Source organism: Hyaena hyaena, unplaced genomic scaffold, assembly GCF_003009895.1.
Source record: "Hyaena hyaena isolate Hyena2069 unplaced genomic scaffold, ASM300989v1 scaffold_729, whole genome shotgun sequence".
NCBI lineage: Eukaryota > Metazoa > Chordata > Mammalia > Carnivora > Hyaenidae > Hyaena > Hyaena hyaena.
In genome coordinates, this window is record NW_024081361.1 from 865,580 (window position 1) to 883,215 (window position 17,636).

The window sequence follows — 17,636 nt, forward strand, 5'->3', positions numbered from 1 at the left end:
GTCTGTTGTCAGGGGTAGAGTAGGAAAGAAGGGTTACTCCTGTGCCTGAATCTTCTAGCACATATAAAAGCCCTGTCTCCTAGTACTTCCAGCTTCCTCAGCCTCCTTCCTCAGCGAAGGGCTAAGTCTGTGTAATTTGACAAACCTTGTCATCTCTGCTCCCTTCCTTGTTAGGCTCAATTTTCTCCCAGAAGTCTTTTCATTGACTTCTGGATAGATTTTCTGGCAAAAAGTGCCCCATGGTTTTCTAGATGTGCATAGGCAGGTATGAATCAGAGCAGAAATGCACTGATAAGACTCACATGGTGGGTTTTGCTGTATAAGTAAAGCATCCAGCCTTGAAAATTGGTAAAAATCACTAGCCTTGAGCTTGGCTCAAATCCTCTTTAACTGAGGCAGTTTCAAGGTCATTTACAACTGGATTTGGACTCCAACTCTACTGATTTCCTGATTCCATATTCTTTGATTTCAGTTCTAATTCTTATGATTTACTTTCTTCTGCTTATGTTGGATTTAATTTTCTCTTCTTTTTCTAGTTCCCTAAAGTGGAGATTTAGATCCCTGATTTTAGATCTTTCTCTCTAAGCTATGCATTCGATTGTATAAATTGCTAAGCTCTGCTCTCACTGCATCCCACAACTTTTGGTATGTTGTGTTTTCATTTTCATTTAGTTCAAAATATTTTTAAATTCCTTTTGAGACCTCTTCTTTGACCCATCTGTTATTTAAAAGTGTGGGATTTTGTTTTTGTTTTTACTTTCAGAAACTGTTGATATTCTGTCAACCTTATTTCCGTTTTCAGTTTAAGAGTCTGTGGCATGACAGGCTAAGCACACTCAATGGCTGTTCCTACCCACTCGGGAGGTTGAGCGGTGGGAGCCAGACCAGTCCTCAGTGGCGGGCTGTGTGCTCCAGCCTTCCTCAGGGAACTGCTGAATAGGTAGGTACAGAGGGCATCTCAGACCCATCCACGACCTTAGGTGGAGAAGCAGCAGATTTGGGACCTCGGACAGTCTATTGACCCTGAAATTTCTCCTTGGCCCAAGCCCTTTCATCAGTGGACCGCTTTTCTTTTCTAATCTCCTTAGGATCTCTGTGGACGTAGAGATCAGGCATGACCTCCAGTGGGTGCTCATGGGAGATGAGGCCGCTCATACATAGAATTTCCTGGGTCTGCATCCACTACATCACACCCATGGAGTGAGTCCCCTTGTTTGCAGGGAGTGACAACCCTACTTAGCTCAGAGGAGAGTCTGTGTTCATAGAGCAGTGGTAGGCAGGTGAACATCAGACACCTCTGTGAAAGGCTGTCAGTCAGCTCTGGAATCAGTAACCCCCAGAAGTCATGGCTCCTAGAAGGCTGTCTGGATCTGGTTAGTGAAGGTTCCAGGAGTGAAGCACCAGCAAAGGGGTGGCTCCAGGGCAGCAGCAACTTCGGCAGAGCCCACTGGCCAGTATCCTGGATGATAGGACTCTGACATCAGCCGGGTGTGCAATGGCACAAGCTGCCGGCAGAAGCTTCTCTCAGGTTCTCTTCAGATTTATGACGAAGATGCTGTCAACTTTTCCTTTTACAGATGTGCCGTTCCATTTGGAAGTCATGGTTGGTGCCACCTAAGTGGGTCTGTGCTGCAAGGAATTTGAGGACATCCACCTCCTTCATCTGCAGGATATCAAGGGCTCCAGACACCGTGAACGTTTCCCTTTATGTTATAATGGAAACCCAGAACAATGCTGTGTGGGTCCCTTCCTCTGGGTAGTGCAGAAAGGCTAGAAGTGTATTTTTAAATCTCCCTACACTTCGTAATTTTCCAGTTATCTTTGTAATTGATTTCCATTTTAATTCCTTTGTGGTCTGAGAGCAGACAATACATACTTTCTATTTTTGTGTGTGTGTGTGTGTGTGTATTAAGGTATGTTTTATAGCTCAGAATGTGTTCTATCCTGGTCAGTGTTTCGTGTGAGCTGGAGGAGAATGTGTATGTTGCTATTGTTGGACACAGTAGTCTATAGGTGTTGGTTATATTCAGTTGATTGATGATGTTGAGTTCAACTATGCCCCTACTGATTTTCTGCCTACTGGATCTGTGCACTTCTAACGGAGGGGCGTTGAAGTCTCCCACTATGATAGTGGACTCATCGATTTTTTTTCTTTGCTATGCTATTAGTTTTTCCCTTACCTAGTTCGACATTCTCTTGTTAGGTCCATACTTGTTATATCTTCTTCAAGAATTAATCCCTAATGCCCTTCTTTATCCCTGATACATTTTCTTGCTTTGAAGTCCACCCTGTCTGAAATAAATATAGCTATCCTTTTTCTTTTTCTTTTTTTTCTGGGTGGTGCTACTTCGTATATTTTTCTCCATTCATTCACTTTAAAAACAAAATCTTCATTAAAAAATTTTTTTTACTGTTTTATTTATTTTTGAGAGAAAGAGAAAGAGCATGAGCTGAGGAGGGGCAGAAAGAGAGGGAGACACAGAATCCAAAGCAGCTTCAGATTCTGAGCTGTCAGCCCAGAGCCCGACACGGGGCTCGAACCCATAAACTGTGAGATCATGACCTGAGCCGAAGTCAGATGTTTAACTGACTGAACCACCCAGGTGCCCCCCAAATTTTTATTTTTTAAATGATCTCTAGGCCCAATGTGGGGCTAGGGATCCATGAGATCTAATGGCCCTAAGATCAAGAGTCGTGTGCTCTACTGAATGAGCCAGCCAGGTGCCCCTGGGTCTTCTTTTTGATCCCCTCTGACAATTTCTCTCTTTTTTATATTTATTATTATATAATTTATAATAACATATAGTTATTATATATTAATATACAATAATTTGTTAATATATACATATTATATTTATTATTTGTTTTTAATATTTATACCATTGATATTCAAAGTTATCGATGAAATGGATTAATATCTACTGTATTTGTTACTGTTTTCTATTTGTTATTCTTGTTACTTGTTCATATTTTTGTCTTCCACTCTTGCTGCCTGTTGTGTTTTTCATTTGTTTGTTTGTTTGTTTTGGTGCAAAAAGGTGATTTTATTAAAGCATGCAGACCAGATCCATGGGCTGTCCTGTAGAAAGAGCTGCCCACCTTTTTGTGGTTTTAATTGAGCATTTTATGTTTCTGTTTTCTCTGCTTCCCTACTTAGCATATCAACTATACTTCATTTTTAATGTTTTTAAATGCTTATTTATTTTTGACACAGAGAAGGAGAGGACACGTGTGCAGGGGTAGGGCAGGGTCAGAGAGAGGGGGACAGAGGACCCAAAGTGGGCTTTGTGCTGACAGCAGAGAGTCAGATGCTGGGCTTCAACCCTTGAACTGTGAGATCATGATCTGAGCTGAAGTCAGATGCTTAACTAACTAAGCCACCCAGGTGACCCTAATTTTTTTTAATTTTTTAATTTTTAATTAATTAGTTAATGAATTATGGCTCTTTCTGATGAAAAGTTTATTGACTCGATCAGTCCTTTCAGAGAACCAAGTTTTGGTTCTGGGATGCTCTATTACCTATAATTATTCAAGAAAGCAGAGGAGTTCAGAATGTACAATAGAAACGTGTTGACCAAGGTGGGAAGAGAGTGGAGGAGAATTAAAATTATCAAACATTTTAGAATAAGAACGTCAAGCCAATCACATGAACTTTTCATTCATGCAAATGATTATCTCAATTCCTTGGACTGGGTTTTAATTTATTCATTCAATAAGTATTTAAGATCTATTACGTACGGACATACATTTCTATTCTCATAGGTACCTCCAAGGACAGACACTATAGCTTTCCTTGCAAACTCAAGTAAAGTTCACTATCTAGTTTGATTTTTTCATTCATTTGAGATTTTTTTTTAAGTTTTTAATGATTGCCCTAGCGTTTGTAATATACATTTACAACAAATCCAAGACCACTTTCCAAAAACTCTTACAGCTTCAGTAGTTTAATTATCTTATGATAACAAAATAGTCCTAAGTCTTCCATCTTGTCCTTTGTATCATTGCTATCATTCATTTCACTTATATATGCATAAATAAACATATATGTGTATATACATATATATGTATATACACGCACATAGGCATATATACCTGTACATCGTTAATATTAATACTTGGCACAAATTGTTATCTGTAACCTCAATTAAAAATAAGAAAAAGTTACAAAAAACAAAATTAAAAAGTTTTTATTTTACCTTCACTACTCCTTTGATGTTCTTCCTCTTTTAACGTTAATCTTTGAGCTTCCAGAGGCTTTTATTTCTCTCTCTAAAGAAAACTTTTTTCTTTAAGATTTCATTTTTAAGTAATCTCTACACCCAAGGTGACCACGCTGAGATCAAGAGTGCCACTGTCTAAGGACTGAGCTAGACAGGTGTCCCTCTAAAGAAAACTTGTAACAATTTTTGCAGGCAGGCCTACCGGCAACGAATTCTCTCCATTTTCGTTTGAGAGTATCTTTATTTCCCCATTAATAAACCCCAAATACTCTGGGTTGGAGCACAAATCCTGACCGCAGCAAGCACTGTTCCCCGGAAGAGGAGGCCTGCGCACGTGCACAGCGAAGGTCCCAGCCGCTGGCAGGAATGAACGAACGGTGGGGCGGGCACTCCGTACTTCTCGGTAGAGCTTGATGTTTGACTCAGAAAAACCCAGAGACAAGGGGAAAAGTGGTTTTTCCAGTGTGCCCGTGCATAGAAGGTGGAGAAAACGTTGAGCCTCAGACTCTTGACACTGTAGCCTCTGCGCCACGTATGACAACGTTCTGCACAGATCCCTGCGTAGGACCGGCCGTGGCCCCCCAAGCGGCTGGCCGCTTGGTAGCTCCCCAACTTCAGGCTGGGAAATCACGGCAGATTTTGGCAAAAATCAACACAACGCACTAGCCTTCAAGGGGCAAGGGTGCCAAAGGCCGGAGGGGGCCCTTTGGGCAGTGGCCCCTGCTCGTGGGTCCAGCCGGTGAGCCCAAGCAGGCCAGGGTGGATGTGTCCTGTCCATCTGGTGTAAAGTAGCCCGCTCGCTGGGCCAATTGTTCTAAAAACGTGCCCTGGACTTGTTTTGAGGAGAGAGAGTATGACACACGACACCAGAATGATTGCAATCGAAGGAAGAAGTTTTCTATGATAACATGGTCCCCCTAGAAACAGAACATGCACTGGCAGTTCATGCAGGGGGATCAAAGAAGCTTCCAGAAGGCAGAGACAGAGAGAGGAAGGAGAATATAGCGGGGAGCCGTTCCGGACGTTTTTCTTGGGACGGAATGAGTGAAGCAGGTAAGCAGGGGGTAGAAACCTACAATGTATCCATTCCTCTCACGCATCCAATCAGTTGGCATGTAATTGTTTTAGTAGCCTCCTAATCCTCTGTATTTCACTCATTCCGCTTACACTGTCTTCTTTTTCATTTCTGATTGAGTCCCGCCTCTTTTTTACTTTGTCAGTTTAGTTAGTTTTCCCAATTCGGTCTCTTCAAAACATCAACTCTAATTTTGTTGATTTCTTTTTTCTTTCTGTTGTCTTTCTAGTCTCTAGTACCTACTGTTAAAACCTGAATTGTTTCCTTCGTCGCTGACTTTGGGTTTAGTGTGTTCTTCCCTCTCTTGTTCCTTAGGTTAAAGTCAGGGTGCTACTCTGAGATTTACCTTTTTCCTAACATAGGCCTGTAGTGTTAGAATGCTTTTGCTGTATTTTCTAAGCTTTGTTGTGTTGCATTTTTATTTTCATTGGTCTCAAGAGATTTTGTGATTTCCCTTTTGATTTCCTCTTTGACCCATTGGTTGTTCTGAGGTTGTGATTTCTTTTCCACATTTGCCAACTTTCCCATTTTTCCCCTGCTTGTAATTTTTTGGCAATCCCCGACAAAAACAACAAATGCAGGAGCCGGCAAGCAGCGAGCGTGCCAACAACCAGCGGTGTCCCTTAGGCTGTGGCCGCAGCTGTTGGGTCCAGTTGGTGAGTCCAAGCAGTCCAAGGGCTTAGCATCTCCTTCTGGGGAAACCACCTGCTGACTGTACCAATTGTTCTAATAATGTACTCTAGACTGGTTTGCAGCAGAAAAAGCAAGGGACACAGACATGAACATGATTGTCGTGAAGGAAGAATGTTTTTATTATAACCATGGACTGGAGGCATTGCTGACCGTGCAGAGCAACAAAGGACGGAGTCCATAAGATCGGCAGACAGAGAGAGAGAGAGAGGAGGGACTTGCTGGTGGGAACCTCAATGGAGGTTTTTTTGGGGAGGGAATGAGTGAAGCAAGGTAGGCAGGAAATATGAGTTTACGATTGGAGAGTTTGAAAAGTTTTGGCAGAACTGTAGGCTAAGCATGGTTCCCCTGCTGGATAAAATCTGGTCCCACAGAGTCTGAGTGTCTTTGAGTAAAACCTGAACCTTAGGACTCCTGCCATGGTGGCTACTTCCGTCTTCTCTGTGGCACTGAGCCCATGATGCCCAGCCTGCAAGTTAGTGAATCCCAACATTCTGTGTCCTTTTAATTTATGCTTTAAATAAATGTATGCTTTTTAATTTGTTTTTAATTTTTTAAATGTTTATTTATTTTTATTTATTTTTGAGAGAGAATGTGTGTGCAAGTGAGCGAGGGGCAGAGACAGAGAAGGAGAAAATCCCATAAGGGGTAAAGAAAGGAAGAGAGAGAGGGAGAGAGTGTGTGTGGAGCCTGGAAGGGGCTAGAACTCACAAACCCTGAGATCATGACCTGAGCCAGAGTCGGAAGCTTAACTGACTGAGCCACCCAGATACCTAACCTTAAATATACCATCTTAAACATTTTTAAGCTTTTGGTTAACTAGTGTTAATTATATTCACACTGTTATTCAGCAGCTCTGTAAAATTGTTCATCGTGTGGTTCTAGAACTTATTAACCAACAACACTACTTCCCCCTGCCTTGGAAAAGTCCCTTCGACTTTTGTTTCTTTGATTTTCACTACTTTACATACTTCATAGCAGTGAGAAAATACATTTGTTATTTTTTGTGACTGGCTTATTTCTCTTAGTATAATCATCTTGCTGTCTATTCATGCAGTCCCATGTGACAAGATTGTTTTCCTTAAGAGTACATAATATTCCATTATATGGAATGGACATACCCCATTTTCTCTGCCCATTCATCTAACAATGGACATTTGGGTGCATGAGTCAGATGCTTAACTGACTGAGCCACCATGCGCCCCCATTGTGCTTTTGATATGCATTTCCCTGATGATTAGTGATGCTGACCATCTTTTTTTTAATTAAAAAAACATTCTTTCTTTCTTTTAAGTAGGCTCCTTGACCATCCTGGGACTTAAATCAAGACCCTGAGATCAAGAGTCACGGCTCTGCTGACTGAGTCAGCCAGGCGCCTTGAGTTGACCATCTTTTCATATAATTGTTGGCCGTATTTATACCTTCTTTGGAAAAACGTTTACCCAATCTCTGCCCATATTTTAACTGCATTATTTGTTTAAAAATTTTTTAAATTTAAATTCCAGTTAGTTAACATACAGTGTAATATTAGTGTCAGGTGTAGTGATTCAACACCTCCATACATCACCGGGTGCTCATCACAGGTGCGCTCCTGAACCCCCATCACCCATTTCCCCCACCCCTCCACCGTCCTCCCCTTTGGAAAACCTCAGTTTGTTCCCTAGAGTTAAGAGTCTGTTTCTTGGTTTGCCTCTCTCTCTTTTTTTCCCTGTTGCTCCTTTGTTTTGTTTCTTAAATATTACATATAAGTGAATTCATGGTATTTGTCTTTCTCTGACTTATTTTGCTTAGCATAATACTCTCTAGCTCCATCCACATCGTTGCAAATGACAAGATTTTTTAATCACATTATTTGTTTTGTTGGTTTCGTTTTTTACTTGTAAAAGCTCCTGACATATGCCGGAGAGAGAAAAAGCCCTTATCAGCTATACTATTTGCGATTATTATCTCCCATTCGAGTAAGTTGCTTTTTACTGTGTTGATTGCTTCCTTTGAAATGCACATGTTTTAGAGTTGATGTAAGCTCATAAACAAGGTTTTCAAAAACGTATAAGAACAATATATTTGTGTGTTTCTTGCGCGATAAATATACTTGATTTCACATTGATTACTGTAATAGTTTTATATTGCTGTGTGACAAATTGCCACAAACAGTGGCTTAAATGAAACCCATTTGCTCAAGTTGTGTAGTCAGAACAGCACAGTCTGTATTTGGAGCTGAACCAGGCTCTACCAGATTCAAATCCCAAATGAACACGTCGCTATATGTATTGCTGAAGCCCTGAATAACAGCTTATTATCTTAAAATTTTTTTTATTTAATGTTTATTTATTTCTGAAAGAGAGAAAGAGAGAGAGTGTAAATGTTGGGGAAGGGCAGAGAGAGAGCGGGGGGGACAGAGTATCTGAAGCTGGCTCCATGCTGACAGCATAGACCTGGTATGGGGCTCAAACTCATGAACCCCAAGACATACAAGAGCTGAAATAGGACCCTAAACCAACTGTGCCATCTTGGCACGCCTATTATCTCAACAACTGTGAGCAGGGTGCCTGGATTGCATGTGCATGTGGTACCTGCATTGTACTCAGCAGTAGGAGGGACCATTGGTGCACTGTCAGTGGTGTCCTACCTATGCAGAGACCCTAAACACCTTGGCAAACTCTACCATGCACCATACCGTGGCCTCTTCTGGGACAAAGTTTTCTTGGTTGCTCATATCTTAGGCTCCTCAACTTTCTCCAAATACACATCTGCATGTCCTTGTGAATCTAGTTTTAGCAAGAATAATACTAGGTCAGCTTTGAGCCGAATCCTTACTTTACACATCTGATCACCGTGTCCTGTGTTCAGCAAGACTCCTGTTCTGTTGCTTTAACCAGAATTCCTATAGTTTCCTCTTAGCACTTTCCTATCACTGCCTGGGCTCTGCTCCGTAGGTGTATTTCCCATTGGCCAGCGCTGTGTTTGAAGGGAAGGGGGGGGGGGTCTCTCCACAAGTGAGGTCCCAGGTGGGGAGTCCCTGAGTCTATTGCTAGGATCCAAGCAATATCCGTCTCACCCTGCTAACAAGTGTCATGGAATATTCTGTCTCTGCGGTGGCTCCTGGAAGGCGACACCGTGTGGCCTGATAGCTCCACAACCCTGTTCCTCTGCTCCAGAGGCGCTCCTCGGCGACATCTGGCGACACTGCACAGGCGTGTTTGGGTCATGTTGGTTCCCGTGCGGGGCTGATTGGGGCTGGCACTCTTCACAGCACTCCTGGGGGTAGCTCGGGAGGACTCCCCTTCTGGAGCTCCCCCCAGTTTAGTCTGGGGGATTGTGGCCACCCTGACCACAGAGGACACAGCACAGCCCTCAAGTGCAAGTGCGCCACAAGCAGCGTTTCCCCTCAGGCCGAGGCTGCCGCTAAGGGGTGCCGCTGGTGAGCAGGGGCAGTCCCAGCCTGTGTGTCCTGGCTCTGCGGGGTGATCCTCGATGCGGCAGCCAGTGCTCCTCCGTACGTGGCCTGCGATTGTTCTGAGTCGCAACAGTGAGATACATGCAGGAAAATGACTGCCCTGAAGGAAGGAGTTTGTATTCGCTCCTAGTCCCCAAACAGGAGCCGCGCAGGGCCAGCGGGGCGGGGAGGGAAGCGGCCTGGGGGACAGCGGGCAGGGGGAGAGGCCTGCGGGGTGCAGCCTGGAAGGAGGATTCCTGGAGAAGCGTGGGCAAGCGACACGAAGGAGAGGCACACACTTAGGACTGAACGGTTTCTGCGAGGCTGTTCCCTTTGTTGGCAGGTAATTGTGATACAGTCTCTTCTGGTGCTTGGTGCTTTCATGGTAGGCGTTGAAATGTCTCCTCTATCGTTTAGATTTTATTAATTGGGATCCTCCCTCTTGTCTTGGTTAGTTTCACTAAAACTTATCAATTTTGTTCATTTTCTTTAGAAGGGGAACTCTTATTTCATTGACCTTCCTATTGTACTTCTATCTATAGTTCCTTGATTTCTGCTCCATCCACATTATCTCCTTCCTACTGCTCATTTTAGGAGGTTGTTCATGCTATCCGTCCCTGAGGTTAGTGGTATGTGGTTAGTTGAGATCTTTCTGTGTTGTTAATATAGTAATATGTTAGCCTTTAGTCACTGCCGTTCATTGTTGGACCCTTAACCCACTGAGCCACCCAGGTGCCCCTCTTTTATTTTTTTAAAGTAGGCTTCATGTCCTGCACAGAACCCAATGCTGAACTCGAACTCAGGTCTCTGAGAGCGTGACCTGAGCTGAGATCAAGAATCAGCTGCTTAGTGGACTGAGCCACCCAGGCGACCCTACTGTAACAGTTTCCAATAGTTACAAATTGGCGCACACTCGGTGGCTTAAACGCACCCATTTATTTGTACAAGTTCTGTGGTCAGGGCTGCCCAGGATCGATTTGGAGATGAGCCCATCTCCTCCCCAGTTTCAAATCACAATGGCAGAGGTCGCTCTATGTATTGTGAAGGAGCTGAACAAAGCTTTTCTTACCATCTTAACACGTGTCATTACGTATTTTCATTCCTGAGTTCTGTGCATCACGGAGCTCTCCGCGCACCGCCGCTCGGTACCTCTACCCCTGCCCCGCGTCACGTGCACCCTGTGCGGTGCCTCACCGGCTCCGGCCCTCAGCACTGTGCTGCGCCCTACTCAGCACCACCCCGCGGTTCGGGAGGCGGTACCGTGTGCGGGGTGGTTCTCCCTGGCGACCCGCAGCCTGGTACCCGTGCACGCGGCGGTAACAAAGATTCTTTGGCGAACTACATTCAGGTTTCTGAAGCTTCACCTGGGTCATCTGTGCACCTCTTGGTAAAATCTGAGCAAATCCTGCTAAATATATTTTCCCTGAAACCTTCATATCTGAGCACCCTGGGTTTGCAATGAGGATCGTCATACCTCCCCATCTCCCCGATGATATTTGGTCACCGCCTTCTGTCTTCATCAGGACTTCTGTTAAGTGTGATTAGCTAGAGCCCCCGTTTACGCTGCTGTTTCCTCCTAGTAATTTCCATGCACTGTCCCACGGGCTCCGTGTCTCTAAACACTTCTTGCCTCCATTGTATTCAGAGTGGGTCCCAGGCTGTCCTGCGCTGTGAGGTCCCAGTTGGAAGGGTCCGTATAACTAATGCTAAATCCTGAGTAACGTTTGCATTCCCATTTTAACAAGGCTATTGTGATGCAGCACATCCCACTGCCTTGGGCAACTGAGCTGACACCAAGAAAAGGGATGGGCACCGCGCAGCACGTGCGCCCCTTGGTTCCTTAGGCAGCAACCTACCTCGGTACGTACCTTAGTACCATGCCTCGGGGCATACTGCTGCTGTTCCCGGGCACTCCCAGGCCTTTCCAGGTGCTGCTTGGTGACGTGGATTCTTTGTTTCACCACCTGGTCAGCTACATGAACTTTCTCTTAGACTTTCTGTGCACTCCCTTGTCACATGGAGTTTTAAGTCCCCCCTTGATAAGTCTGTTTGACCAGGACCTGCACTCTCCACTTCTCAGTACTTGCATGGATATGTAATCGGGTTCATCATTCTTACCATCTCCCGCTCACGTCTGATCACCTCAACCTGTCTTCAGCAAGAATCCTCAGAGCTCGTTTACCCAGGACCCTCTTTATCCTTGACGTCTGCTCTTAGGAATTTTTGATGGATCCACTGTCGTCCATCCTGCTCCTGGGCCACAATGCACACGTGGTGTTGCTGTATTCAGAGTTGAGTCTGTGTCCCCCGGTGTAAAGGCCAGTTGCAGAGGCCCCTATCCCTACTGCAGTGCTTCTCTACAAGGCTTCTGTACAATGTTCAAGTGTCATTGAGTGTCCTTCCTCTTTAACAGTGGCCTCTGGGGGAACCGTACCATGGTACCACCGTTCCGGGGCGCGGTTCTTCATTCTAGGCACTGGCAACCATACCAGTAGCACTATACGGTATCCACGTGGGACATGCGGTACTGGGGTACTGTGCTGAGCATCATGGCCTCTACGTGCACTCACGCTGTAGCAGGGGAAAGGCTGTGTCCCCTGAAGCCTGCACAGTATTCCAGTGTACGCTTACACCCCATTTTGTCCCTTCATCTCGCGATTGACACTTGGGATAGATTCATCTCTTGGCGATTATGAACAATGTTATGATAACACGGGGGTCCAATAATGTTTCAGAAACTACTTTCAGTAGTTCTGGATAATATCACAGGTGAGAAATTTGGGTCATGTGATCTTCTCTCTTTTTATAATTTTGAGCAAACTCTTTACTGTTTTCTGTCACAGGTACATAATCAACACTCATACCAACAGTGCTCTTGTGTTCGTAGCTCTCAATTCTGGACCCACTCCCCAACAGTTGTTCTTTTTTTGTTCCTTTGTTAGTGGTCATCCTGATACATGTGAGATAACAGATCATGTGGTTTTGATATGCATTTCCCTTATGATTAGGGATGTTGGGCAACTTTTCACGTGCTTGTTGGTAATTTGTACACCTTCTTAGGAAAAACATCTGTTGAATCTACTGCTCATATTTTAATGGATCCATATGTCTTTGTGATCTTGCTGAGTTGTAAAAGTTACTAAAATATGTTGGATGGGAAACTTATCAGATATATGATTTGCAATTATGTTTTCCTTTTCTGACCATTCCAACATTTATTTTATTTTTAAAAATATTTATTTTTGAGAGAGAGAGATAGCGAGTGAGCACAAGCTTGAGAAGGTCAGAGAAGGGGGAAGAAAAGAATCCCAAGCAGGCTCCATGATTCAGTGCAGAGCAGAGTTCCAGACTTGATCTATAAACTGTGAGATCATGTACTGAGCCCATATCAAGAGCTGGATGCTTAACCAACTGAACCACTCAGAAACCCCTGAACATTTTAAAAAATAATGGCTATTCCAGGGCACCTGAGTGGCTCAGTCGATTAAGCATCCAACCTCGGTTCAGATCATGATCTGACGTTTGGTGGGTTCAAGCCCCACTGCGGGCTCTGTGCTGACAGCTCAGAGCCTGGAGCCTGCTTCGGATTCTGTCTCCCTCTCTCTCTGCCCCTCCCCACTCATGCTGTGTCTTACTCTCTCAAAAATAAATAAACATTAAGAGAAATTTTTTAAATGTCTATGTGAAAGTGGGACTTGAACTCACAACCTCTAGATCAAGAGTTCAATCCTCCACCCACTGAGCTCACCAGGCGCCCCCTCTTTTTTCTGTCTGTTGCCTTTTACTCTGTTGATTCCTGTATTGAAGAGCAACAGTTTTAATGATTAGTATAGACTTCTAGGTAATGTTTTTAATTTATGAGGCCACTATTTATGTATTGCTTGTGTAATGCATATAAGAATAGATTTCTCACTGATTTCTGTAGTTTTTTTATTGCTGTTTAAGAAATTGTCACAAACTCAGTGACTAAAGAAAACTCATTAATCAGTCCACGTTCTGTAGTAAGGATTGTGGGGCTGTATTTGGAGGTGAGCCAGCCCCTCCCCCAGTCATGAATCTCAATGGCAGAGGCCCCTGTACCTACTGTTGAGGTCCCTTTTTTAAATTTTATTTTTTTATTTAAAAACTTTTTAATGTTTTATTTATTTTTGAGAAAGAGGGACAGTGTGAGCAGGGGAGGGTCAGAGAAAGAGGGAGACACAGAATCTGAAACAGGCTCCAGGCTCTGAGCTGGCAGTCAGCACAGAGCCCGATGCGGGGCTCAAATCTGTGAACCGTGAGATCATGACCTGAGCCGAAGTTGGACGCTTAACCAACTGAGCCACCCAGGTGCCCCTCTGAGGTCCTTAATAAAGACTATCTCACGATCTGAATGAGAGTGGGTGAAGATTTGTTTTCCATAAGGTGGGTGTGTGTGTGGCGCTGTACCACCGCTCTGCACACGGTACCGACCTCTGCGTTATATGCGGCAGTAGGGGGGACCATTTGTCCCACTTTAGGTGGTGTCTTCCCTGGGGAAAAACCCGTAGTGCCTCAGTACTTTGTACTGTGCTATGTAACTCTGCCTCCTCAGTGACAACGTTTTTCGCTTACCATTCCCTGGACAAGTTTCTGGAACTTTCTCCAAGGCTCATTTGTGTATGTCCCTCTAAAATCCACTTTTAGCAAGAATTCAGGTTGCTAGGTTCAGCTTTGACCACAGTGCCCACCTTACACATCTGATCACCTTGTCCTGTTGCTAGCTAGAATGCTGTTTGGTTGCTTTAACCAGAATGCCTGTAGTTTCCTCTTAGCACTTTCCCATCACTGCCTGGACTCTGCTCCGTAGGCGTATTTCCCACTTACTGACGCTGTGTTTGGATGAAAGGGTGCTCTCTCCCCTTGAGGTGAGGTCTCAGTATCTATCCCAGTAGAGGGTACCTGTATCTATCGCTATAATCTAAGCAATGTCTGTATCACCATTCTAACAAGCATCACGGAGTATTCTGCGGTGGCTCGTGGTAGGCGACACCGTGTGGCCTGATGGCTCCGCCACCGTGCTCTTCTGCCCCAGAGGTGCTCCTGGGCACCACCTGGCACCACCACACAGGCATGTATGGGCCCCGTCTGGGTCCCGTGCGGGGCTGAGCGGGGCTGGCACTCTTCACAGCACTCCTGGGGGTAGCTCGGGAGGACTCCCCTTCTGGAGCTCCCCCCAGTTTAGTCTGGGGGATTGTGGCCACCCTGACCACAGAGGACACAGCACAGCCCTCAAGTGCAAGTGCGCCACAAGCAGCGTTTCCCTTCAGGCCGAGGCTGCCGCTAAGGGGTGCCGCTGGTGAGCAGGGGCAGTCCCAGCCTGTGTGTCCTGGCTCTGCGGGGTGATCCTCGATGCGGCAGCCAGTGCTCCTCCGTACGTGGCCTGCGATTGATTGTTCTGAGCAGCAACAGTGAGATACACGCAGGAAAATGACTGCCCTGAAGGAAGGAGTTTGTATTCGCTCCTAGTCCCCAAACCAGAGCCGCGCAGGGCCGGCGGGACCAGGAGGTTACTTCTACGGTTGGAGTTTTAATGTCTCCTCTTTCATTTTTCATTTTATTAATTGGAGTCCTCCAGGGGCACCTGGGTGGCTCAGTCAGTTGAGCGTCTGACTTTGGCTCGGGTCATGATCTCGTGGTTCGTGGGTTGGAGCCCCGTGTCGGACTCTGTGCTGGCAGCTAGCTCAGAGCCTGGAGCCTGTCTTCGGATTCTATATCTCCCTCTCTCTGACCCTATCCTGCTCACGCTGTCTCTCTCTCTCAAAAAAAAAAAATAATAATAAAACATTAAAAAAAATAATTGGAGTCCTCCCTTTCTTCTTTGTTAGTTGAACTAATACTTGTCAATTTTGTTTATTTTCAAAAAGGGACTCTTATTTCATTGATCTTTCTATTGTCCTCTCTAAGCTCTTTGATTTCTCTTCCATCCATGTTATTTCCTTCTAACTTCTACTTCTTAAAATAATAAGTTGGTTTTTTTTTTTTTTTTTTTTTTTTTTTTTGAGAAAGAGCACATCTAAGGGAGTGGGCAGAGTGGAGAGAGAATCCCAAGCAGGCTGCTCATTTAGCACGGAGCATAACATGAGGCTAGATGCTACATCTGTGGTTTCATGACCTGAGCTCAAAATCTAGAGTCAGGAGCCCAACTAAATGATCCACCTAGGTGCCTCCCTACTGCTAATTTTTGAAAAAATATTTTGATGGTGTGCCTGGGTGGCTCAGTGAGTTGAGTGTCTGATTTTGGCTCAGGTTATGATCTCAAGGTTTTTGGGTTCGAGCCCCACATCGCACTCTGCGCTGACAGCTAGCTCAGAGCCTGGAGCCTGTGTCAGATTTTGTGTCTCCTTCTCTCTCTGCCCCTCCCCTGCTGGCGCTCTTTCTCACTCAGTCTCTCAAAAATAATTAAATGTAAAAAAGTGTTTTTTAATAGTTTGATTTCGTAGGCATTCTTGCAATTCTTACCTGATGTTAATGTTATATTGTTAATGATATCTTTCTTTATGCTTAATGTAGTGTTGTTAGTACAAATGTCCTCTGAAAACTGATTATCAACCCTGCTGGCTGCACCGATTGTTCTAGTAATATACCCTGGACTTGTTTTTGTGGCTACGAATACACAGGGACACACAAAGAATGATTTGTTATAAGGGAAAACATTTTTTTTTTAAGACTCAAGGATTCCTAGAATCATTGGGCAGGCTTGAGGAGAAGGGCAATGGGCAGCATTCTGCCTGATCAGCAGGTGCCATTGCGGGGGGAAGGGAAGGTGGGAAGACACTGTGGGCAAGAGTCTTATTGGAAATTTCCTGAGGCAGAAATGGGGTAAGCAAGGGGGAAGCCTGGCTGGCTCCATTGGTAGAGCCACACAACACGTGATTTTGAGGCCCTGATTTCAAGCTCCGCGTTTGGGTAGATATTACTTTAAAAAAGAAGGAACTAGGCTAAGCAAGGTCAGCAAGGGTACAAACTATAATTGGAGATCTTGAATCTCATGGACACAGGGCAGCATAGAGCAGTGGTCCCCAGCTGTGTAAAATCTGGTCTCCAAGGGTGTATGGACCTTTTAGTCAGTCCTGAATCTTAGAGTAGTGAGCTATTTGCATAACTGTTGCTTCTCTCAGACAGTGAGCTCAGAGGTAAGGATACAGACCCTTTAAGTGACTTTTCCTCCTGACCTGTATCATTTAAGCCACTGAGGATTTTTTTGTAAAAAAATAGTTTTCTAACTGTTATCATAGGCTATTATATGTTCATTTTGTTTTGAACATTTCCTTAAATCTTTTTTTTTTTCAATTTTTAATGTTTATTATTGTTTTGAGAGACAGAGCAAGAGCAGGGGAGGAACAAAGAGAGTGAGAGACTAAGTATCCAAAACAGGCTCCAGGCTCTGAGCTGTCAGCACAGAACCTGAGGCGGGGATCGAACTCACCAACTGTGAGATTGTGATCTGAGCCAAAGTCAAATGCTTAACCAAGTGATCACCCAGGCACCCCTAATTAAATCTTTTTTATCTTTGAGTTTTGAAGCTCTATAACCTATATGCTGATATCACCTCTCTACTTCTCTTAGATGTAGTTAACTGCCATTCTACTTTTGTTACTATGAGTTTTGAGTACTTTAGATTCTCCAAATAGGTGGGATCATACAGTACTTATTTTTTAAATGTATATTTATTTTTGAGAGAGATAGTGCACAAGCAGGGGGAGGGACAGAGAAAGGGGGGGCAGTGAATCTGAAACAGGCTCTGTGCTGACAGCAGAAAGCCCCACTTGGGGCTTGAACCCCCAACCCACAAGATCACGACCTGAGCAGAAGTTGGATGCTTAACTGACTGAGATACCCAGGCACTCTCAGTATTTTTTTTTTTTTTTTTTTGATGCTGGCTTATTTCTCTTAGCATGATGTCCTTAAGGTTCATCTGTGTAGTCATAGGTGCAGGATTTATTTTCCTAAAACTGCATAGTATTCCATTGTATGTATACACCCCACTTCTTCTGTCCATTTGCTAGCGATGGGCATGTGGATTGGTTCTACCACTTGGCAGCAGTGAATAATGGCATTCAAGCATCTCTTTAAGATCCTACTTTGAGTAGTTTTGTATGAATACCACAGGTGAAATTCCTGGATTATGCGGTATTCTCTGTTTATTTTTGAGTAATTCCCTACTGTTTTCTATGTACATGAGTAAAGTATTTAT

The 17,636-nt window shown here is 44.3% G+C and overlaps 1 pseudogene; it reads right to left on the reverse strand.

The window, feature by feature from the left end:
• Positions 1-826: 826 nt before the first annotated feature.
• LOC120220824 lies at positions 827-7,588 on the reverse strand (annotated as a pseudogene).
• Between the last annotated feature and the right edge of the window lie 10,048 nt (positions 7,589-17,636).